Below are 23,618 nucleotides of genomic sequence, written 5' to 3' on the forward strand. Positions count from 1 at the left end.
TGAGCTTGCTCAGGGCAGCCCCAGAGAGGTGATTTCATTGCTGGCACCTGTAAATATGAAGGTGGACTCTGCTTTGCAGGCCAGGGTGTTGGTACAGCCCCATCGCACACACCAACAAAGTAAAGTGTCTTAAGAGGCTTAAATAGCTTTAAGCAGCTTTGAAGACTTAAATACTGTAAGCTTATAAAGCAGATTAAGCTGCTTAAACCACTCTAGGACTTCAGCAAGGGCCCCAGGATGCTGCTCCTCGCCTGGAGAGTGAAACAAAGCTGGTGCAGCTCCCTCACCATGGGCTGGCAGGATGGAGCTGCAGGGCTGCCACAGATCCAGCCAGGAATCTGCTGATATTGCCATGCTTTGTCAGTGATGTTGTATGAAATAATGCAGCATATACTTTCTCCCCCTGGTTAACTCATTGTTACTTTCTTTTCTTTTAGCTACCTCTCTTCCCCAGCCACTGCTGTGTCTTTTTTTTTTCTATTTTCACCCATTTAGCTCAGGCTCTTTCAGTATCTCTTTTCTGTCTAATTAATTCTTCCTAAAGAAACCAGTGGGCTTCTCTTACTGCAGTGGTACACTTTTATGAAGAAAACACGTCTCAATTCAGCCTATTCAATCCACAGAGCCGTGCTGGGGGTAACTGTTCATTTGTATCACAATGGTTTAACCTAAATCTAGACTTTTTTTCTCAGAAGAAGGGCATGAGTTCATAGAAGCATTGTGGGAAAACCCAACCATGTAATCCCAGGAAGTACCAGTGGCAGTCATTAAGTTATCACCTACAGAATCAGGAAACCAGATGGGAGAGCATTGTTCAGAAGAAGGAATAAATTGCACCGAATCTGTGTCGCAGTTTCTGGCATTTTGGAGGTTTCATAAAGGATGTAGCAGGAGGAAGTCTGGACAGCTGTCCAGAAAAATGGGTAAATTTATGTTCCTACACTGAATCTCTTAGGGCTGAAAGGGCTCTGTTTTCAGTTTTTACTCCACCTGTCTGCATTTGGGGTATGCTGTGCAAACCACAAGTCATGATGTTCTCACCAAAGGATGTAACACCCCCTCCCCCTTACACAGAAGACAGCAGCTGGGTATAGGTTTGGTTTGGTTTAGTGGCAATTCACTTTGAGTTCCCATGCTAATAGCTGGGGCAGTGGTGATGATGCATTTGAGTTGGATGTGATATCCCTGCTGCACAGGGTCCTCTCAGGCCTGCATCATCCCATTTCTCTTGTGTTTGAATTCCCTTTCCAGTTCCTTTACAAGGAACATTCTTCTCTTTTTTTTCATATCCTTCACCTACTTCCTGGGGCTGTATCCTAACTTCTCAGGTGTTCTCTCTCCATAGTCCTCAATTTAACTGGGCCCATATTTTTCACAGATTTATGGAGTCCCATCACGTGCCTTTGCATATATCACACACTTCAATCACAATTTAGCTAAGAAATGTAACTGTAAAGATTATCATACTGAAACAATGTGTTTTAAAGACTTGAGAGTGTTAGCAGGAGGAAGGATAATGGTCAGCCCTCCTTAATGATCTATTTTTGCTGATTATCTATGTTATGCATTCCTAAATTACATTGCCTATCACCATAGTGTGTATTGAATGCACACCATGTTGAATGTGACAAAACTATAAAAGTTTACAAAAAGCCTTTCATTAAGGCTTGATTAACACCAAATGTTATTATTTTCCAATATCCTGAGAGCATGTTTGTCTCCATTTTTACTAAAAAAATTATTTGTAGCATGATCTATCCTTTTCAAGTCATCAATGCATTTTAATCTCTTCTCCCATTTATCCGCCTATCAATAATTACTTCCTTCAAAATGTGTTCAAAACCCTCACATATGATGTCAAAAGGATCACTAGCTTGGTGAGTGATTGAATTATTTTTTTCTTAAGTATTGGTTTGACATGCTTCCATCAGGTGACACCACTGGTAGTTAACAGATATATCTGGAGCGGAGTGTTGGAACCATGGAAACATGGGTTCATGACTTGTGTCTGCATCATCCTCCTAGTTGTCCCAGTTCCTTCTCCAGTTCCAGCCAGTTTTGCAGGAAAAAGGGCAGGTTGTCTGGACTAGCTGTGGGTTTTGTGATCAGTGTCCATACAGCTACTTGGTATCCATACAGTTCTCAGGCTGCCTTCAGCTCCAACAGTAATTTGGGTCTCGTTCTTCTCTAGGAAGCTGCTGATTTGCAGCAACAATTAATGATGTGAATTGAGGAGGGTAAGGTTAATTCTGAGCATGGAAGGGTCATCTTTTTAATCTTGAAAGCTGTATGCAGTCATTTATTCACAACTCGGGTTTTTTTTGCCATATATTCTATTTTATCTGAAGAAACAAAAGTCTTATTCATGTTGCAAGAGAGTTTAGGTAGTTTCACAATGAAGGATTTTTTGAACAATTTAAACCAGAAAATAGAAAACAGGCATCAGGTCATGTATACAGGCCATGGTTTGGCAGGCATTGACATTGTGCCCAAATTTCAATTGGAACTTGATTTCCCTTGACTTCCAAGAAACATCAGGGTGTGTTAAAATTAACTCTGCTGCTTTGAGGTGACAGCAGCACTGCATGCTTGCACGGCTTGGTAAACAACTGCATGTGCACCAGAAGTATTTTGTTGACTGTGTCAAGCCTGGCGAGGTCACATATCTGTGCTGATCCATTCACCAATGGAGAAAGAAAGTTTTCAGTGCTGCTGCTGGACTAAATCACCAAGTGCTGGCAGGCTGCCGGGGTCGTGTTGCTGGGCAGATCATCAGGTGCTGGCCAGTCACTGAGGGCTGCTCACACAGCAAAAATGTACAGGACAGCAGACTCACCCTTCCTTCCTTCCCCAAGGTCAGGACAACTGTCTCCTTGATGAGTCTGGAGGGTTACAGCTGACCATGCTACAGGACAGCATGGGGCTTCTGTTTTTTTTTTCAAAATCACTTTTTCTAATCCCTCCGTCTTCTTCAGCATTTTCTTCCAAACCTTGACACTCCCACTGCTGTTTAATGTATTTTTTAAATCTTGTTGAGCTGAAGAAAAACTTACTTCAACTTCAAAAAATAACTTTTATTTACACTTGTTCCTAGCTATTTTTTTTCTTTTTTCCAGCTTTGGTGGCTAGCTTCTTCAGCTAATGGGTGACACAGAGAATTGCCTGAATCTATTATGTGGCTGTGAAGACCAAATTCCTAAATTGCAAGATGAGCCCAATTCTTTGCTCTGCTGGAAATTATCTTAAGAAGTAGATAGAGCTTAAGATCTTAGGAAGAAACCCAGAGTTTGCACTCTACCAATATTTATTACAGGCATTCCCACCTGCATTCTTCATTCTATAATTGGGCTGTGCTTCCATCTCCTCCCACATCCTGCCTTGACTCACATCCACGTGTGGAGGACAGGGGCAGTGACAGGTAAGCCAGCAGCTTGCAGGCTGAGTCACCCCAGGAAGACAGACAAGTCATCTGGCAGCTAGGATGGAAAAGAAGGAAGTGTGCCAACCAAACAGGTGATCTGAGCAATGCATGGCACCCCACATGCCAAAACAGAGGTTGCACAATGTTGGCTATGACAGAGAAATGTGGAGAAGAACACAGGAATGCATTTACAAAATGGCCTTCATAGTAGGAATTAAGAAATACCAAAACTCAGCCTATTTCTTTTCACAGACCACTTCAATAACAAAGATGAATATAGCAATCAAGAAATAGAGCAATGGTGTAGTATAACCCTCTCAGTATTTTTGTTCACTTTTATATGGGTGTCTTTTCCTCTGCATGGAGGCTCAAAAGCAGTATCACAAACACAATTTATGAGTGTGGAGCAATTATGCTATTTGTTGGACTGCACACACAACAAATGGGTGTGAGTAATGTGCTATTAGCCTAAGCATTAATACCCTCACCACCTCTGATGCAGGTAACCACTGGATTTCTGCTGGTCAGGCAGATGGTAATCATATGGGGAAGTGCCAGACTTCATTGCTCCTTACAATAGGGTGATCCTCAGTTCTGCTGAGGTGCTATATTCTATTTTGATTTTTTTTTTCCTCAGAGTTTTAGAGTTATTTCAGTTGTTAATTTTTCCATGAGACCTCAAGTGACTGCTGCCAGCTCAACAATTTCACTTCTGTTCTTGTTTCAGCTTTTTTTTTTTTTTTTTTTTTTTTTTTTTTTTTTTAATATATCTTTCTTGGCTTAAGTGCTTGTATTGTCACTTACAAATTAGCAACCTTTTTTTAGTCAAGCAGACTTGGGGTCACATGGCCTACCTAGGCCTTGTGTTAAAATAGTATGAGTGTGAAAGATCTACTAATATGGTGGGAGACAGACTTATCTGTACTTGTTGTTTGATGCATTTTTAAGCACCTTGCTGACTTAAACACATGGGTCTTGCCAGATGGCAAAAAGTCTCAGAAATAGATACTGACACAAACACCCTGCAGGGTCAGATGTTCTATATCAGGGTCAGATGTTCTATATAACTGCAGGTACCAGTGATGGTCTTTTTAATGCCAAGCAGAAAAGTCTGGGAAGGATGGGCAGAACAAATCAGGTAAGCTCAAAAAGGGTGCTTCATAAAGCAAATTAAAACTCAGAAATAAAAATTCTATAGTGTGATGATAGATAAAAATTCTGTGTGGTGATGGAAGGAACATGGACCATGCTATGCAATTGAAGCCAGTTTATTACACTAATCACCAGTGTTTATAGTTCTCTAATGTCCAAAATTTTCCACCTGGACCCCTTTGCCTCTGTTCCCTTAGCAACACAATCTCTTCGGTTATCAAGTCCCTGTTACATTCTCTTGCACCAGCACTGTCCTTGTTGCATCTTCTCTCATCAATTAGTGACCAGACATGATGTCTTCGTTTTTGTTCTTGCCTTGAGTTTATCTCTCCCACAGCCTCCACTGTACCAGGGCCAGCAGGTCTGCAGTGCCCAGCTCAGCTTCTGCAGCTGTCTGATCTTCCACATTGCTGAGACAATGAAACGTGTGGAATTACAGGAGGGAACGTGAGAGCAAACAAATCAGTGAGAAATAATGTCCTTTGTAAAGATGCAAAGGAAAGATGAACAGAGATGTATCAAATACCTAGCACTTGAAATTGAAACTCATGCCCTGGTAGGAAACCACAGATCTTGTTTCCCGAGTTACAGAAATCCTGTGTGGGTAGTTTAAACAGGAAATGGGCTGATCAAAAGCAAAGGTAGGGAAATATGTACAACAGAGATAATATGGATCAGCAATGCATTTTAAAGAAGTCAGCAGCAGAAAGTTAGCCCTACTTTGACATGAGATTCTGTAACATGAAATGATGTGAATCACTTTAAAAGAGAATGCCTTGGTGTGGTTATTACATCAAAAAAGCAAATTGCAGTCCAGTAGGTAGCAGCAAAAACACAATGAAAAACATTTTGGTTGCAATAGAAATGCTGAGAGACCATGATGCCACTGCATAAGTAAAATTTAAAAAGTTGTTGAAAAAAACCTGGGAAAAAATTGCCAAATTTTTTCAAGATGAAACATGGAGTTAAAATATTAAAATGTGAGACTGGGAAAGTTTCTCTCTGCCCTGTGTTACAGGGGAGGTCATTTGCAGTGGAATACCATGCAAGATGACACAGAATTGGAGGAGAGCAGCCTCTGGACTCGGCCCAGAAAACCAGATATCCATGCAAAGAACGTGCAATGACATGCTTTGCTCATCACCATCTTCATTGATTATTTTTTCAGGTTGCTTGACATGGGCCTCAGGAATGCCTTGTGGAACTTCAGCTCTTACTCCATCATCCCAGCCTTGCAGAGAGGGGTGATGGCTGCATCAGGGAGTCCATCTAAGTAAGAGACTGGTTCACTTTGAACACTGGTGTGAAGCAAGGCTACACTTGCTTTCTGGGGCTGTTTAGCATCATCATACATAGCTACTGTGCAGGCAGCAAAAGCAGCAGCATTGGGGTGGGTTGCACATATCTTGGAAGCATAAATTGTGCTAGTAGCACTGCTTTACTTAGCCATAGACCTGAAAAAACCTGTGAAGATACATAACCTAGAAAAAGAAGCAAGCCAAACAGGATTCAAAATCAGTTATCAAAGCAAACATCCCTGAAAGCTTAATACCAAGCATCAAAGTCATGCTAGAAAACACAAATTCTGGGAAAGCAGAGCTTGCCAGTCCTGCCCATATCCCACTTCTGACTAATTAGGATAGAACTGACAGTAAAAATAGGAGAGTCTTCCACCACTCATACTCATTTCAGCATATGGAAATTCAAGATATTCTGTTTCAGATGAAAAAAAGAGATTTTTTAGAATTATTATTTACATATAATTTCAATGCTAAAATAGATCCTGGAAAACAGAGACATCAAAGGTGCTAGGAAAACTAGAGAAACTTGAGAAAAAGAAAATGCCTATAAAAAAGTCTGAATGTTGATCTCTGTCTCAGCATAGAGCTGAACTGCCTACCCCAATCCTCTCCTTCCACCACAGTCAGCAGGGAGCACAGGATATAATTGTTGTGCGTTCTCTGAATAGTAACCCCAGAGAATTCCCCCAAAGATGATCCAGTGTGTGTGAAGAAGACCCACCTGACAGGAGTGATGGTGATCAATCCCAACCATGTGTGCTAGAAACAGCAAAGAATGATGGCAAGAAATGGAAGATGCTACCTTCCACAGGGAGAGTAACACAAGGGCTGCAAAGAGAATCCAATATATTCTCCATGAGTGTTTTGTTTGCTTTGCAAAGCAAAACTTGCATTAGCTAGCCTGCCACTGGAGGTAATAGTTGTGAACCTTGCCAAAGGAGAGGAAAATAATGCTCTTGCTCCAGAGATGCAAAGAGTAGCTGCTGTCCAGGTGAAGGCACTGTGCCAAGTACTTCAAGGAGCCAGGGAAAACTTCTTGCCCAGGCATCACTGTGAAATTGCTGCAGCCATGGTGGACTGGGAGAGAGTCCATGTCAAGGAGAGTTGGCAGGTGTGGGACTCAAGTAGTCATGCCAGTGGAAATTACTTGATCCCTAATTAAAGGGGCTTTGCCTTTCCTGAATCTTCAAAGAGTCTACTGGTGTCATTAGCAATGATGGTTTATTTTCATGACCTAGACTGAATGAAAGATCTTTAATCAAACTGTGTTGTATTACAGACAGTTCTGCTGTTTAACCATAAATATTTGGTGTGCAATCTGGTGTTGATCTGTAAGGTTAGTAATATCTATAAAATAAGTAGTCCTCTTTTTATTTGCACTATCTACCAAGTTGTTTTTGCTTTTGAACTTAGATCTGAGTGTGCTTTTTGAGGTGATTCCTTGTTGAAATAAGGGGGCACATTGAATACATTCTGGATATATTCTTCCTGCTACAATTCTCAATCATTTTCTTAGCCAAGTTTTAACAAAAAAGCACTAAATCTCTGCTTCTTAGAAAAGTAAATCTCTACAGTCTGTTCTCAGCTTTCTTCTACATTTCTCATAATATCAAGCCCACACACAGCCCAGATTCCTCAATGGTAGCTGGTGAAATTTTCCCACCTTCTAGCACTAAATATATCCCTATGTCCTGAGCAGCAGCCTGTCTGTGTTTTGAGCACAGACTGCTGTTATTTTAGATACCTGCCTCCATAAAGGAGCATCAGTGTTTCTTACATGTCTTCATAATGAGAATTTTTTCATTACTTTCACAGAGGCTTAACCTCATTTCCAAAATTAGCTTGTTCTTGTTCTCCAAGTTAAATAACTAAATACAGATATGTGTTTGTGAGTATGTGTACGTGTAAAAAAGTTAGGAGTCTGTCCATCAAGATCCATATGTATTTATATGTATATAGTGGTTGAAGTAAAGAGCTTCATTCAGGAGGGACTCTTAAATATGTACCTTCTTTTTAAGCACCTACTGAAGAGAAGTTTCAAAGTGTTCACACACTTTTCTGAACAGGGGTGCATTGAAGAACAGGCTTATTTTCTGGAATCAAAACCTTGACTGAAATATCACTGCTTGGAACACCTCCTGCTTGCAAGGCTGACAGCAGCAAGGATAAAAACCACAGCTCATCAGTAATATAAGGACACATTGCATGTAATCATACAACAGGGTGTTTCCCAGGTGAGACCATGTGCTTTAGTAACCCAGCTTTATGCAGTGGGAGAATCAAGATGAAGGTCATGGGTCCCAGGACACAGCTGTGATGAAGCAAATCTACATTGTGACATTCAAATTTGTTATATAATTAGAGCATTCAATTATAGACTGAAAGACATACTTAGACTGTATTAGAATTTTCTCTGATGTAAATGAGGTTGGGTTAATTCCTTAACAGGCCAGGCAGTGACAAGAGGTGGAGATAAGCTCCCAGCACTAACTGGGGACAAAATTAAGCAAGAGGCATTCTTGCCTGCCCTGCCCTGCCTCACCTCCTCCTGTGCCCTGCTCCTATGGCCACGGGAGCCCCAGCCACAGAGAACAATGGGCAATGTCCATCTTTTGTTGTAATCTGCTAAGAAATGATTTCTCCTTTGGGCTCCAGCTGCAGCTCTGCCCTTGTGTAGGGTATTGGTTGGGTGGAGCAGCTGCAAGCACTGGGAACAGCTAAGACTTTTCAACAATTCCAGTAGTTTTCTTGGATTAATACTGGATTAATTTCATCTCTGAAAACAATAACTTTTGATAGGAGACCTTATTTCTCTAGGCTGATCTGGCAGGTTCAACCATAGCTTATGTAAGTGGGAACACTGAGGTTTGTTTCAAAGAGAGAGGGAATGCAAGCCAAGAAATGTAGGCCCCTGTTTTCCTCTGAAAAATATGATTAGGTTTCCATTTTCCTCTTAGGCAGCAATAAGCTATTCCTCTGAGTGAGCAAAGGGTCCTTTATATTTTGGAGATATTTGAGGAAATTGCCATGGCATTATTGTTCCATAAGTCACTTCCAAAATATTCTAGATCTCAGGCAGAGGTGAAAAGAGTCTGTGACCAGACTGCATAGCCTAGAAACAACTGAGATTAAATGCAAGGGCAGCAGGCACAATGTCCAAAACAGATAAATCAGAGTGACTGCATAGTTGCATTCTTGCTTTTCCACTGTACTAACAGAGAGGGTAAAATAAGCCTGTGTGGGAAATACATGAAAAAACACATACTGGAAGAAAGATTTATGTTGTATTAGCATATTCTCTGCTCTAAGTGAGTCTGGGCTAATTACTTATCAGACCAAAATGGGATAAGCAGGGGAGATAAGCTCTTACTATCACATTAGGAAAAATTAATTAAGCAGAATAAACACAATTTATTTGATTCTTCTCTTTTCTATTTCAATTGCTTTACTTATCAATCCCAGTAATGTTCTTTAACAAATTCTTTATTTTTTTTCTTAAACAGGGAAAAACAAAAAAAAGAAAACAAGCTGGAAAGAGATGAATTTTATCCTGGTTCCTCGTTCTCCTCAGCAGATGAAGAACTGCAGCATCAGCACAGATTTCTGCTACTCGAGTTAATGGAGTGCCACTACCAGTCACGGGTTGTCATCCTCTGAGTAAAGCACTCCCAGAAGAGGATTGCTGATGGGCACTGGTGACAAACATGGACTGAGGATTTTCTTGTTGGCTGGAATGGCGAGTAATTGGATAGATGTATATTCCAGATGCAAGGTAATCCACTGTGTCTCGTGCCATCCTTGTCCTTTTTCTTTCCCCACTTCATTCCAGACCTCATCTTCTCCTGCAGGGAGTCACAGTGGATCCCAGCTCATGATCTCCCAACCTGATGAGCTCTTTGCTTCCCAATATGACACTCTTTGCTTCCAACCTACTTGGCTGGACTGCCCTAACTCCCAGTCCCTTCTCATGATCCCATTTCTCATCTAGAACAGGTTTGGTATCCAGTATATCTGTCTGAGAAATTCTTCACAGTGCATTTGAACAACTCTGTCCTCTGTACTCTAGATTTTAACATAGGTGTTGCTGGGACTCAAGGAAGGCAGACCCCTGCTTTTCTTTTGTTGATAGACCTCTTACAGCTCATGTCCATCTGTAGCAAATAGGACCTTTTAGGAAAGTGTTCTGTTGAAATCAAAGTCATCTTTATTAAATATGCACCATGATTTTTCATATACCTGTCACTGACATAAAAGCTGTCTTCTATCAGCTTTTAAGTCCTTACACCAAACTTGCAAGATGTAGGTTTTGTCACAGAAGACATCAGAATTTTTAACCACAGCATATTTTCCCCAAAAGCCTGCCAGACATGTCAGAGATTTCTGAGTTGTTTTACACTGGTTCCCCTTGAGAATGTGTGTCAAGTAAAACGTCCTGAATGATACAATATCACATTGTTTAGACGGGACAGCAATATTAATGCATTTAATCTTATAAAAAGCATTCTAATATCTTTAGTGAGCACTATACAGACTTTTATTCCTTAGAGAAGATAAGGGATGTCCTTGCAAACAAGAAAAATTAGATCCTGTTGTGCCAAGGCCTATGCTCTAAGTAGTTCAAGGTGACCAGTGTACAGCTCAGACTGTTACATAAAACAATTTGCAAAGATCAGTGAAAATTAAACACACAATGACAGCTTCTTCAAGAAAACAAGACCCAGTGAAATGCCTCAAGGACTACACTGAAATAATGTCCAGCAGAGATTTGAAAAAAGTGATACTAAACTCAGTGGTACTCTTGCAGAGTAGCTGAGAGAAGACTCTCAGTCAGGTACGAGAAGTATGACAATGATTATGTGAGTGATTATGCTGAGATTTATTGCTAACACAGTATGTAAATATTGTCAGTGCATTGTATAATTTAAGTAGGTCTGAAGGGCTATAACATGGACAGGTTCAGCTGCAAATGTGCAGGTTTGCAGGAAGCACAATTGCAAAGCAGCAATGCACCCATAGAGCTGCTTTAGGATTTTATCTCCACCTGTTACTCACCTGTCCAAAGCTGAGTGTTCCCATCCTTGTGCTGGTTGATGCTGGGCTGGATCCACCTGGGAGCTGCCCTGCAGTCTCAGGAGGTCACTTTGCCCAGCTGGCCCAGTCTCCAGGAGCATTTTGTACCCTTCTGCAGGCCCACGTGTACCAAGATCAATCACAACCATCACCACTCCCCCACCTCTGGAATGCATTAATTATGCAAGCATCCAGACAGCTCCTCCTGCAATTCCTACTAGTGTTCTTATTTTAGGACAGATCATATTCAAGGACTGCATGGGAGAGGGGGTTGGTGTGTATGGAGGACACACTCCAAGACCTGACTTTTTTGTCACCATCACTGTGGATAAATTGATAGAGTAAATCTTACTAATGAGCAAAATCATGAGTGGTGGGCTACTCTGACTCCCTGATGATCCAAATCTTGAGCTGCAAAGATGCTGAATTTGACCCAAACTGCAGAAAGATAGGTAGGCAGCAGAAGCATAGCAGTCTGGTTTGTACTTTTTCTTTCCTCCCCAGTTCTTTAATTTTCCACATATGTTTCCCTTCGATTTCTGAGAAAAATCTGCTTAAGATACTGAAGCTGTCCTTTGGAGAGCTGCTGTGATGCTGTTCATAAACATCCAAAAAGCTGTGTTGGAGACAGCAGGGCATTGCTGCAATTTCCATGTTTCCCTGTGACCAACAGACAATATGCTGTCCTGAAGTTTTCTAGCAATGAATTTGTTCAGTGCCAGCACCAGAGAGAGAGGCTGAGTTCCCTTCCCCTGCAGCCCCTGAGCTGGCTTTGTCCCTCTCCCATACAGCCCTGCCTCTCCAGGGAAGGACTGGGCTCTGTCAACAGCTCCAGCAGCATTTCCAGCCCATCTCAGTGAACTGAAAAACTCTCTTTTCTGAAATAGAAAACCCAATACTTTGTCTTTCTTGCTATATCTAAGCCTGTTAAACAATGGTGTTTTTCTCACAGACTTTAAACAGTGAATGCAAGTTGGAGTTTTAATATTAAAGCCCGACTTTTCTGCATTCTAAATATTTTTATTCTTCTTTTCTCCTTATATTTTTCTATCTTTAACAGAGGGTTTCAAAGGTTTTATGTGATCCATATTGACACAGGAATAAACAAGCATTTGAAACATCAAACCCTATCCAAAGCTTGTTTAGCAATACAGTTTTGTTAGTGACACAGGACCTTCAATTCATTTGACCCTCTGGGTCTGTTTGCTCTACTGAAATTTGACTCAGCAAAGTTAAATCCCTTTCTATCATTCTGCAAGACAACTCATTTTATGTTTGGATACAAACCAATTCACTGCCAAAGCTGCATAATCAACTCCTGCCCTAACATTCCAGTTAGTGCTCGTAGGGCTGAATGGAAAAATGAAATGGTGAGAGTTGTATAGAAATATAATTTCTATAGGATGCTCAGTGAATATCAGAACAATAGATTGTGTATTAACTACTGTGTTTACCAACACTCTTTTCCCTTGGTGTAGCCTATATATTTATGTAAGGGGGTAGCAGTCCGCTGTCATTTTATTGTGCAAAATTCTGGAGTGGAAGTAATGAAGTAATTTTGGTTTTTTTCCAAATTTATTTTTACTTGAGAAAGTGTTCTGTAATGACAAGCTCTGGAACAAAATTTAAAAGGCAAGGCATTTTCTGTATTTGAAAGATTTCTCCATATGATTGCAAATAAGAAAATTATGGAAATAGCTATTCTCTTTTTATTTTATATTGTTCAATCAACATGGTTTTTTCTTCCCTCTTGCTATGCCATCATGTGCAGCTTTCATTTTGTCTTTGGTTCATTTTTAATATTTATACCTACTTATTATCAAACAAAGCAGAGCAAACAGTTCTTAAAGGATGTGCTGGAGCAAATCATTATAGGTTATATTTATTTTCATGTTCAGGCTATGGAAGGCTAGCCAGGGATATCTCTTTCCACTTAAAATGTCTAAGTCCATTGGAAAATAATTAGAGGTTGGTCAGATAAGGATTTTCTTCTTTTTTTTTTTTTCCTTCCCTCCTCCATTTTGTGTTAAACATTGAATCCATGAAAAGCAGCCTATTACTGTAAGCCATAAAGCAGTTCTTTCCCTGTTTCAGAGAAATCTACTTGAAATATGTGCAGCCTTTTTGATCTCCAGGCTCCTAGTCTGGGCAAACAGATGGAGTGTTTCTACCTGGGCTATTATTTTCTTTTCCTCTTCTCCCCTTTGAACAAAGCCATGCTCCCTGTGCAAGCAAAGAGGGAAGGACTTTTAACCCTACACACACCATGGTGGGGCTGAGCAGATCACAGAAAGTTCTCAGGACTCTTCAGTTCCAATAGACAGCTCTCATGGACCCCAAAGCATGGCTGCACACCTGCCTCATTTCCCTGCACTGCCTGGATACATTCCATCCCAGCTGGTGATGGCCACAGGACCACAGCCTGAAGAGGGAAACACTGAAATACTGCTTTCACCAAGGTACATATGAGAGGTATTTGCTGGTTGCTTCTGACTCACTCAATTTTCAGTGGCTTGCAGTATCACTAAAACAATTTATTTTTTCCACTACCTTGTTAAATGGAAGAGACCCTTCTCTTTTATTTGAAACATTGGTTTTCTTCAGCTCCTTATATTTCCTCTAAAAGTCCTTAGGCATTTTTTTTTATATAACTCTGTGCCTCAGCTACTGCACCTCACAGGTAACTTTGTAAGAAGAGTCTGGTATATCTGATGTGACTCCTGCATGACTCTGATCTGACACAGCCCTATAATGCTACTGGGATGTCATTGCTACATAGCAGTGAGCACCGAGCTAGCACAACACTGGGAGGAAATCTTAGAGGCTGCAAAGAATGCAGCAACATTGGGAAGAAAGCAGTGAAGTGTGGCAAAATGTGAGTAAAGGAATGGAAAGACTGGAATGAAATATTAACAGTAATGCACTCAGGGAAAAAATATGAGAAGTGGGGGCTCCTACTCTCTGCAGACACTGGAAATAGATACTGACAATGATAATAGATAATTGCTATTTTCATCTGTAATACAAAATAATGTACATAAAAAAAATGAGGCAGGAAAATGAAAGGAACAGATTAACTAATGCACCTGAAACTGTGAAAGGTATTGGACTGGCATCATTCCAGTGGCAAGAGTGGGAATCATTAACTTGAGCTATTTAGCATTCCTATCAGGGCAAAACGGTAGAAAACTACAGAATGGAAAAAATTCTGTACTGGTCTCTTGGATAACTATAAATAATTTAAAGCAACTTCCATCTTATCCTTGACAAATCAATGGGCAACTGATTATGCTGTTATGTAGTTTTACCATAGCTACCACCTTTATCAGGAAATGGTGGGGGGCATTAGGATCATGTTCATTTCTTTGGCCACTCCTTTTTTGGCTGTTCAATTTTTTTCTAGGGAAAAAGAGTTGTCATGTTCATTGCTTGATGCAGCTGCTATTCAGATCTGGTTTTACATTAATTCTTCTCAGTTTGTCACTCACCTGTGATTAATCAAGCAGAAACTAAGAAATAAAATTATGTATTTTGTAAAGGTGAACTAAGGTTTCAGTAACTCTGAAACTGTGGGTAGGAACACTGTGACAAACTGTCAGGAATTTCAACTTGGTCTAGTTCTAGCTACTTTGGTGAAAACCATATTTTCTGAGAATCTGAATTTTAAGCATCCTTGCTATGTTCTTCATAATGCAGTATAATCTCTGTAGGAGTAATAACTTGGGAAAATTTTGCTTTGGTCAATATCTGAAATGAAAATTATGTCATTAGCTGTGAGCTGTCTCCCAGGGCAAAAATACACCCAGTTATTACTTGAGACCAGGAAAAAAAATTGCAATATTCTCCTTATTTTAATCTTTTACTAGATGATGATAATGGCAAATTAGAAATTACTTCCAAGTTCCAACTTCATTTTAACATTTAGGATATCTGCCTGCTGCACATTTAAAATGATTTCCAATTACAACAGTATGTGAGATATCTCAGTGCTTGAGGTCCCTCACAACAGGCCCACAGGACAGGAAAATGCAATTTCTGTGCAAATGCAAACAGAGCTATAGACTGTTTTCCCCAGGGAAGTAAGTGATTGATACATGTGTATATATATAAAATATAGATATGTATGTTTTATATATATGTGTGTGCGTATCTATAAACTCAATCCACTTGTGTTTAAGTCCAGAGTATGTATCTGATGCATGAACCATAATCCTTGATCCCATATCCTGAAATGTCAAATGATACCCTCAAAAATATATTAAAATTCATTATACTCTAGACATACTACTAAAATGTTCCTTTGGGATATGACTTGTTTGAATAGAAGAACAAGAAATAAATTAGGCAGTTATTTACTTACATATTGCCCACAGTTCTATAGATTTATGAAGAAAACAATTCTGGAGTGCTGCATTGCACAACTCCATAACACTGCAGTTAGATTCTCCCTTGTATTTACAGACTGGCTTATTTTAAAATCTATTCAAGCGCTGGAAAAACATAAATATGCAGCTCCACAGATCTGGAGGTCAGGTTCCTATGACTGTAATACATCTCTTCCTTTGGCAAAGCTCTCCAATTTAAGGTAAAACTCTGCTTGCTTTCCTCACGTTTGATTTAGGATGGAAATACACATGAGTGAAGGAACAGGTTTTGTCAGAGTATTGTACACAGTGCTGACTGCTCCAAACAAAAATATGTACTAAGGTTGTCATCTAAGAGGGGCAGAATATGACAGTGTTTGGGAGAAATATTTCTAAGAGATCTATTGGCACATTCATGGTTTTATAGGAAATCTAACTAAAATATGCCTGATATATGGCTATTTATCCCTCCTAACCTGAAGGCTCATAGTTGAAGCCTCATTTTGACACTCTATTATTATTGGCATTTTTAAATAAAATGAGTCAACAGATATAAAAGCTGGCATCAGTCTTAACACCTTCAATTTCAGATCAGGAATTAATTTCTGTACAGCTGGAAATTGCACGTGGAAAAGCAAAGGCAAAGTGAACCTTATTTATCTCCCTCAGATATTATCCAAACCAAAAGATTTTTAAAAAGGAAATGCTCTTGGATGTTCAGCATTTGTCTAGATCCATAAAGGTCTTGAGGTAACTGAGAGCAAAATACGTGGGGTTTAGATATTGTCTATCCAAAGTTCCTATATATATATATATAATCTACTCCTTTTAATTTCATAATACCCTAAGAATTAATACCATAAATAGTTCCATTATTATGTAATCCCCTAAGAATTAATACCAAAAATAGTGATGGCAGAATGAACAAATTGGAGAGAAGCTTGGGATATCTCATCCTTTATGTCTTGGGGCTGAAATGAGTCATACTGCCATGTTTCCTATGGCAAAGAAGACTTTCACAGCTGAGAGGCCAGCTCTTAAAATTTCTGTGCAGCTGTCTTGAGACAGATGGTTGCATGGTTCAGAAGGTGTTATTCTAAGAACACAGTACTATGTCTATCCAACTGTGGTTTTCAACCAGGATTGTGACTTGTTTATCCTCTATTTTGTTGTCCCACCCTCTATTCAGGGCTGTTCAGAGGAGTTGTGTAATGAAACAGAAGAGTTGGTTCGGCTCCAGCTGGTCCTGGTGCCTGTTGTCCAATGTGGATTGGTTTAGTTGTGGGGACAACACTTGGGACACAATGAGAGAGAAACTCAAAATACTCAGAGGCTTTTGAAGAGCTCAACATTTTGTTTACTAGCTAGCTACCACAGCAAATAAAAATTTTAGTGCTCAAGATAAGATTAGTTTTATCTTTCTGCTAGGAAATTTGTAGCATATTCCTCTGACTTAAATTGATAGACTCCAAATTTTCTAACAAACTTTGCCTCTTTGAAAACTGTCTAAAACCAGCAACACGTGAAAGCAAACCAACCTTTCCTATTTTCCCTGCAGGTATAGTGAGAATCCTATCTCCAAACAACCTTAAAGAAAGTTTCTGGTGCTACTTTTCTATTCTTGTTAGTTCAGCATAGGCAACAGTAAAGGCCTTGTTGACATTAGGCAAATGTGCAATGATGCAGCAAAATCAATTTAGTCACACTGATGCAAATCCCTCACATGGATGTAATGCCTGTGTGCAAAGTAGGGCATTTCTGAATATACACAATATTTAAAATTAAGTCAGAGAGACCCTATTCCTCTCAACAGATTCCTTAATGTGATTCATATAGGTGCCCCTGGTAGCCTTAGTTGAAAGAAAGGAATTTTCTCATCAAAAATAAGGTTTGTTAGGAGTACTGCTTGGAAGGAATATTATGACCTTTAAATTGCAAGTTGCAATAGCTTAACAAATTTTAAAAATACCCTTTACCTTTAAACTGAGGATATTTGACCTTAAAATCACTAGGAAAAGAAATACGTGATTTCACAACTCCATTATATGGTTACTTTTCAGAACAGAAGTGAAAATTAATATATTTTTGGTCCTGGGCTGTTTTTAGTAATTTAATGTGATCTGCTGTCAACAAGAGGGAAAACAAACCTCTGATGCTCAATAAGACTAAGAGAACAAAATGTACCTTACTCTGGATATTCAGTTAAAGTTCTATGGGTAAAAAATGGCACAGCCTGTGAAGGTGTTATTGAAAAACAGGTGGGGTCAGCAAGGGAGGTGACAGTAAGAATACCAGTAATGAGGTAATAACCATCTTTCTTTGCAGTCTGAAGAGGTTTGGGGATTTGTTTTCTTTGTTTTTCAATACCTCGGCAAACTGTGAATTTGAAGTAAAAGTTTTAGTAATTTTGTAAGTATCTTCTAGATGTTTTGGAGGAAAAAACTTCCAAATACTTCATGTGGCAGTATATAATTTATTTAACACAGTAATAAATGAAATATCAAAATCCAGATAAAACATAATTATTGAAAGCATAGTTTTTAATCAAATACAGAATATATGGCAGTATTTTTTTAAAGTATTTTAAATTTGGGGAAACTCTTTCCCATCTGAATGAAACACATTTTGAAACCTGGGATCCTTTTTTTTTAGTGAATCTTTGATTCCCCTGGCAGCTGAAGACTCATGTTAGGGAAGTAAAAAGATATGCAGGGCTTCTTTTCCATGTCCATGTACCTACAACCTGACTGTTAAAGCAACATTTTCCTCCTCCACCCTCCCTCAAAAAGAAGACTAGGAAGTCCCTTTTCAGGAATGAAGTCAGGGCAGAATCTCATCCTGGTGGATTACAGTCTCCCAGCAGAGCCAGGTGACTTGAGGAAATGCTGGTTTGTTCATATATTGCCAGGAGTTGGCACTGCTTCTTTTTGTTCTAGCAACAACGCCAACCTGAGTAGGAAACCCTCATGAGAATAAGGAATCACAGAATATGCTGAGTTGGGAGGGACCCACAAGGATCATGGAGACAGGGCAAGGGAAGTGCTTAGGCAGGCAGGGAGCAAAGCTATCAATTATTACTGAATTTCAAACCCACAGGCGATACAACTATACCCCCTGCTTTATAATTACTGAGATTCATCCACAGGAGCTGTGGCCCCCACTGGGCAATTCCCAAGTTCCTTGAAATGAGTCTAATACCCAATGAGGTTACTTGTGCTGCTGCAGAAAGATATTCCTGGCCTTTTATGTGTCAGAAAAGAAACTGGATGTGACAGATTTGGAGCTGGCCTGTGATAATTTAGGAATATGGTCTGTTGGCCTGATTATCTCATTGAATATCTGGGTTTAACTCATCAGAGATTAGCTTGCAGTTGCATCCTTAAATTGTCAGGGTTGATCTGTGCTCATTACCCTGGGATGACCCACTTCCATTGATGATGCACAGCCAGGGAGCACAGGGACTTGAAAGGGGAAGACAAATTTTGAACCACAGCATCTGTACATGGGCAGGCCTAGCATCCTACTCAACCCTATAGGGTTCCAAAGGTCCATTGGGAATTAGAGATGGGACCTCTGGGTGTCTGATAAAACAAGTGGATAGAGCAATGTTAGGAGATATTAACTGGGATATGTTTGTGGGTATCTCAGCTGTTTCTGTGTGTTTGTGGAATTTTTGATGAAAGTGAACACTAAAAAATAGCTTTGAAAGAAAAAGGGGTTGTGAATACCACAGTCATTTCCATCAGTTTTTACCTAATCCTGGGTGTTCAGAACTGCCATATTGTCTCTCACCTTAGGCAAGCTCTTTTTCCCTGAAATCTAATCTAACAGGGTGAACCCAGGCTTAATTTACAAAAGCAGAGTGCCTTCTTTGACCATGAAACCAATAGGAAACTGTGCAGAGGTGATATTATTCTTTAGTTTACAGTGAAGGCATGTTGTGTGGAGAACTGGAAACATTAGATGGCAGCTGGCCCACTCCAGAGTGCTGGACCCAGTCTTATCTGGATTGAGCTTCCAGCTAAAACTGATCAAGCAAATCTCTTCTCAATTGTCAAAGTGTCAGTTGCTATTTGCCAGGCGCTGGAGAAATATTTTACTTGGGTAAAGAGCATATATAATAGGACACAAAAAAGGTTTCCAATCTGGAAGAAAATTTTTATGTGTGTCTCTGTGTATGTTAGGCATATACTTATGTGAAGTATAGAAAACAGGAAGTTTAAAATCCCTAAGAAAATGACCTGAACTGGGTTTTTCTCACTCTCTTTACTGAAAGAACAAGTAGATTACTATAGTTTGATGGGTTCTTGATTGTGGGGTTCCAAAAGGCAGCCTACAGATTGAAGCTATATTCTAGATCAATTCCTAGTTCAGCCTTCAGAGCTTGGGAGGCACTATGCTCATTCATTGCTTGTTCCAGATGTCTTAGTATGTAAAGTTCTCCTGTTTCACTGTTGCTGGAAAGGTTAATATATTACATTTCCCTAACCATGAATTCCTAATGTATTCTTCTTGCTTCCAGTGAACATATTTTATATTTTACAGATTTCTAAAACCAACCACTTACTAAGATGCCCATTTCTCAAAAGGACACAGACCAGTAAAGGCTGTATATTCTGGGACACATCCTCCCAGTGACTACTTTGTGTTGCTGTAATAGAGTCTGGCCAAAAAGCTGACAGATGTCATCTATATTTTGGATGACTACGGTGTCAAAAGCATTTTTTAATGATACAGATGGAGCACTGAGTCTTCTCCCAACTTCCTTCACTGTTGCCACATAAAGGTTAAATGGGCTGGCACACTGCAAAGCCCCATGGCTTTATTTTGGTCTGTAAAAAAAAAACTTTGGAAAGAGACTGTTTAGTGTCACATAGCTGTTTTAAGAGGAGGAAATGCACATGCTGGCCTTTAGAGGTAATCTGGGAAGATTTGCATCTGTTGCATTTGCAAGGCCAAGTGACTGCTAGAAAATCTAGAAATACAGGAAAGAGACAAACTGAAAGGAATAAAAGGAGGAAATTAGAGCCAGCAAGTAAATTCTAAGTGCAAGGAATCTCTAGTTATGAGATGTCCATTGAGGTTCTTCAGTGCAGCTGGCAGCCATTTCTTTCTGCAGCTGAACTTTCTGAATGATAACTTTTTGTGCAGTATATCACAGGAATGTAGATTACAAATGACAAAGATCTAGATGCAGCCACAAAGTCTGTATCTGAACAGAAGACAAAATGCTTCTGGAATCTGCTTTAAATGAGATGTCCAGAAGTAAAGGAGGTAGTAAACCAAACTGTAAACAGGAGTAATGAACAGCATAGGAAGGGAAGAGAGAAGCAGCCTCAGCTTCTGGATGTTTCCTGTAGCTAGTCATCTTGATTTCCAGCTATCAGCTTGTCACCATCATCATTCTTACTTCATTTGTTTGACTCATTCCAGTGAAACACTGAAGATGAGAGCCCAACAAGTCGTCTTCCATCAGAAACTAGACAAAACCATCCGCGAGTTCAGCACATATTGCCCTGTGGCTGGTTTATCTGCATGACCTTCTCCAGCAGCCCCAAGCCAGCTCTGCCGTGTTCCCTGACAACCAGGTGTGGTGTAGCTGTGGCCAAAAGCTGTGCACCCAGGTCAGTGTAGATATGCCACTTCTTTCACTGCTCATTGTCACATTTTGTCTAAACAATGTGGTTACATTTAAAAGTTTCTTCCCTCACGCTCTTGTCTACATGTACTGCACTGGTTGGTTATCCCAGGGTGTTTTTTTCTGTTCCTCCGTGCCCTTTTTATTCCTGTCCCAAGTACTCCTAATATGATGCTAACTACAGGCCCACTAACAGGAAGGCTCTACATTCAAATTCAAATTATGCAAGTTCAAGCTTTCATTTTAAATCAGATGCTGTTCAGATGCCATGCAACTACTCAGTTTGAGCGAGCTTTGCAAACATCCCAAGCAAACAAACTTTGCAGGAAACATAATCCTATTATTTTACTAATCTTTGGGACACTGCCTCATGGGGATCATCATTTGCAACAAAGCCTCTACTCAGTTTCTTCACAGGGTGATCTTTGTACCATTACACAGTATTGCTGTTTTCCTTTGTTGACATCTGTTGGAGAAATAGTTCATACTAGTTACAGAAACTACCTAGTTTGATGATCTTATGACTTGCTATTACGCCTCACAAATGTATTATTTACTGAGTTTCTGATCATGCTTGCTCTCAACACTGATCAACCGTACTTCAGCTATTGCCTGTTCCTCAACAGACCCCTTCTAATGGCGTTTTTGGTGATTTTCACTTTGCAGAACCTGTCCCATCCTCCTTAACGTGAATTCCAGATCCCATGCTCTCAGTCTGATAGCTCCTGTCACGATGGATTGTTAGCACTTCATCATAGGGCATTGGACAGCCAGATCTGGGGTGGAAAGAGGACTTCAGGGCTCTCTCCTACCACTTGGTGACTCTGAGTGAAGGGACAGAGGCAGCTGGAGAGGGAGGCAGAAGCTTTATTTCAGGAGATTGCTTCTGGAGACATTTTTTCCTTATGTGTTGGCAGGTCAACGATTGAGAATGTGTGGCTTGTCCCCACCATTGATATTCTGAATCAGAGAATGACATTTCCCTCTTAACAATTCCTCATTGTCAAGCCAAATCCGTTCCTTCTCCCCAAAACAACCTGTAGTATTGTTCTCCTGCTACCATGATAAATTATGCATGTGAGACATGCTGAATCATGACAATGCTCCTATATACAGTTGTTCCTTGTGCTGAAGAAGTTAGTCTTTTGTCATGTACGGCTTTTTTATGATCCTATTTATTATGGGACTGATGTTAGGGTCTTGATGAAATTGCAAGGAAGTGGGAAATATCCTAGCTTCTCTGAGAATTTAAGCACAGACATCTGGAATATTCTGAGGAGCTTGGATGAGTTTATGGTTGATCAGCAACCAATGCATAAGTAATGCTTTGTGTCTGCATGCACACATCACATAATCATAGAACAGTTTGGGTTGGAAGAAATCTTAACTATTATCTGCTTCCACCCCACCCTACCATGGGCAGGTCACCTTCCACTACATCAGGTTGCTCCAAGCCCTGTCCAGATAAATAACACAGAGAATAGAAATTTTCAGTTCCCCTAAAGATGCTAGATAGAGCTTAAAGACCAGCTATCAACAAAAGATAAAAGAATGTGAAAGTGTGCACACAGGATGATAAATGTAGCTGGATCCAGTAGATAAAAGAGATAATGAGGAATATATTGGCTTTTTGGGAAAACTTAAGTAAAAGCAGGCAACAGCTCATGTCCTAAGAGAAGTTCAAGGAAACTTGAACATTGAGGGCTCGATGAGTACAACCACCAAAGGCCCCTTCAGACAACCCTATAGGAACATTAAAGGACTTCCAGTAGGAGGCAGCTGCATGCAAATTAGTTTTATGAAAAGTGATGTTTATGTATTAGCCAGAAGTACACTGTAATCAATATGTATGATCATGATGGGATAAATACCTTATTGTACCTTCTGGCCATACACCAGATTAACAGAGCTGTCCTTCTGATGTGTCCAGCATTGTAATACAGAATGCCTATTGTCTGGTACTCAAAATTGTGTTAGAAAGTTTATTGTCTACCTGATTTCAGTATCAGTCTAACATTGCCTTGAACACTTCCAGGGTTGGGGTATCCACAATTCTCTGGGCACCTGTTCCAATATCTCACCAGCACTATACTTATGGCCTTTGATTCAATAAGATGTTGTGTCTAAACAAGAATTGTTCTTTTCTGTTTTATCTTTTTAATTGTACCAATTATCTTCAGTCAGGTAACGTGGCTGCATGTGGTGGTATTGCTGTGATGACAGGCCAAAACCTACAGACTCTCAACTGCACATGGGGCAGAGAGAAAGGTGACCTCTTTTAACGCCCTGTCCAAGGGACAAAGACTTCCACAGAATGGAAGTGAACACAGAGTCATCTGGCCCGACCTCCCTTCTCAAGCGTGGTCATTCTATAGCACACAGGCGGTTCTTGAGCATCTCTAGCGAGGGAGATTCCACACCCTCTCTGGGCAGCCTGTTCCACAGCATGGTCACCCAGACAGCAAAGAAGTTTTCCGTCATATTCAAAAGGAGAACTCCCCGTTCTGGACAGGCGCAGGTACTCCCAGCCGAGCGAACGCGGTCCGCGGTGCGGGGCTGGGCCGGTTCCCGGGGGCGGGCGGGGCAGCGCTGGCCGCACGTAGCGGGGCGGGGGCGCGGTCCGGCGGGCGGGGCGGTCCCCGGTCCCGGCGGGGCGGGCCCGGCCGTTGGCG

The 23,618-nt window shown here is 40.4% G+C and overlaps 2 long non-coding RNA genes across 2 annotated transcripts in view; both read left to right on the plus strand.

Annotated features, from left to right (window-relative positions):
* LOC130261857 (uncharacterized) overlaps positions 1 to 8,067 on the plus strand; it is an 89,689-nt gene extending 81,622 nt beyond the window's left edge. The window contains exons 8-10 of the long non-coding RNA XR_008842034.1: positions 5,742 to 5,846; positions 7,154 to 7,210; positions 7,941 to 8,067. This is a non-coding gene — a long non-coding RNA (uncharacterized LOC130261857). The remainder of the gene's footprint in view (positions 1 to 5,741; positions 5,847 to 7,153; positions 7,211 to 7,940) is intronic.
* A 1,315-nt stretch (positions 8,068 to 9,382) lies between these two features.
* Positions 9,383 to 23,448, plus strand: LOC130262814 (uncharacterized). The gene is made up of 3 exons (XR_008842155.1): positions 9,383 to 13,403; positions 20,742 to 20,932; positions 23,127 to 23,448. It is a non-coding gene; the product is annotated as an uncharacterized LOC130262814 (long non-coding RNA).
* Positions 23,449 to 23,618: the final 170 nt, after the last annotated feature.

Source organism: Oenanthe melanoleuca, chromosome 1A (genome assembly GCF_029582105.1).
Source record: "Oenanthe melanoleuca isolate GR-GAL-2019-014 chromosome 1A, OMel1.0, whole genome shotgun sequence".
NCBI lineage: Eukaryota > Metazoa > Chordata > Aves > Passeriformes > Muscicapidae > Oenanthe > Oenanthe melanoleuca.